The following is a 2,010-nucleotide window of genomic DNA, read 5'->3' as shown; positions in this document are numbered from 1 at the left end:
GTTATGTCTTGTGTTTGATTGGTTTACCTAGCATGCTTGACTTGTTAATTTAATTGCTTAAACTTCTCATTCTGTGTAGTTAATGACCATTATTCTGCATGAATTTGAACACCTAGTAATTTAGTGAACATTAGATTATTAGAGCTAAGATCAAACCAATCCTAGTTAAGAACTTGAATTAATGAATTAGGCTGTGCTAGAGAACTCATATTATAACCATAATTGTGTTTATCGAACCAATCTTACATAGCTCCAATTTCATTTAATAATTGATTATGTGTTAACTATTGTGTGACCATACATAGATTTACATGAATTGATTAATGTTAGTAGATTTAGAACTAAATTGCTAATACTGTCTTAATTGGTAACCAATAGTAATTGTCATAGCTAATTTATAATCCATTGAGGGAAAGTGGATTCGAACTAACAGAAGTGTTTGTTTATTGATTAAATTTGTGTTAAAGAATTAAGTTCATCTAAACTTGAAAAATTAGATAAAACCCTTTCCTTTGTTAATAATTAGGTTAATAGTAAGTAGATTAATTAGTTAACACCGTTCCCTGTGATCGACACCCGACTTACCCAACTATTCTATAATTCGACTAGGTACACTGCCTAGGTGCATTTTAGTTAGATAAGTTCGTTAGGTTATAAATATAAAATTAGTGGGTACTTTTGTGCACATCAAATTTTTGGCGCCGTTGCCGGGGAACGGCTTAGTAATTGCTAATTTATTTGCTTTAAATTAATCGATCTTTTTTGTGGGGTAAAACCTGCAAAGAGTTATTTTTTTCAGTTTCAATTTTTTTTTTCTGCATTACAGAACTCACGACGTGAGCTTTACAGGCTCATGACGTAAATCCTGTGATCCTCGTTTTCTTAGTTTTTAATTTGTCTTTCTTAGTTCAGTTTTACGTTTTTTTTGGTTATTTTGTTTATTTTACAGGAGTAGATGACCAGAGGGTCCAACACACCTTTGGTGCCACCTCTTGAAGATCCAGAGTCTTACCTTCACAAAAAGAAAGATAAGAATGTGAAAGAAGATCAAACACCAAAGAAGACACCCTTACAAGAACTCAAGTCAGTGTTCTCAAAGAAGTCGGGGAAGAAAACGGGAGAGTCAAGTTCATCTTCAAAGGACAAGAGCAAAGTTGAGAGCATCGATCAAATACCGATCCCAAACGAATCTGAATACGAATCTGAGGCCGAGTTTGGACTATTTACAAGTGAACCCGAAGACGAGTAAGTAGACGAGATGGCAAACATTGAAGAAATGTCCATGGTTGCTTATAAGAAGCGAATTCGAGACGATGTTGGTCCCGGTTTAGTACAACCCGTGATTCCTGCCACTGCCACATTCGAGCTGAAGGGACATATCTTGACTGCACTGAAGGATATTCCATTCTATGGAAAAGATCATGAGGATGCTTTTAAGCACCTAGATGAAGTTAATGACATTGCAGATTATTTTAATGTTCCAAATGTTAATAGAGATACCGTCTTATTAAGGATGCTTCCCGTTAGTTTTAAGGGATCTGCAAAAGACTGGTTGAAAGCACTTCCTCCGGGAACAATCACTACTTGGGCTCAAATGCATGAGAAATTTCTAGACCAGTTTTGCCCACCTTCCAAGATAGCTAAACTCAAGAAGGCGATAACCAACTTTGAGCAACAACCGGGGGAGTCATTATACGAAGCTTGGGAGCGCTACAAGGGGTTATTAAGGAATTGTCCTCAACATGATCTAAATGTTCAACAAGAGATGTCTATTTTCTACGATGGGGTCAATATTATGACAAGACAACTCGTTGACTCTCAAGGGCCATTGACAAAGAAGAATCCAAGGGAGGTCAAGGAGTTAGTTGAAGAATTCGCAAGACACTCTCGTGAGTACCACAACCCAAGACAAGATGGAGCAAAAGGTAGTGGGGGTGCACATTATGAAGAAATGCCTGCTATGATGGCGATGCTCAATACTATGGACCGGAGATTGACACAAATGGACCA

At 37.1% G+C, this 2,010-nt stretch overlaps 1 non-coding gene across 1 annotated transcript; it reads right to left on the bottom strand.

The window, feature by feature from the left end:
• Window positions 1-1,642: 1,642 nt before the first annotated feature.
• Window positions 1,643-1,749, bottom strand: LOC145127946 (small nucleolar RNA R71). The gene has a single exon (XR_013716550.1). It is a non-coding gene; the product is annotated as a small nucleolar RNA R71 (small nucleolar RNA).
• Between the last annotated feature and the right edge of the window lie 261 nt (window positions 1,750-2,010).

This window comes from Lactuca virosa, chromosome 7, assembly GCF_052849685.1.
Source record: "Lactuca virosa cultivar CGN04683 chromosome 7, Lactuca_virosa_CGN04683_v6, whole genome shotgun sequence".
NCBI lineage: Eukaryota > Viridiplantae > Streptophyta > Magnoliopsida > Asterales > Asteraceae > Lactuca > Lactuca virosa.
This window is presented reverse-complemented; position numbering and strand designations above follow the sequence as displayed.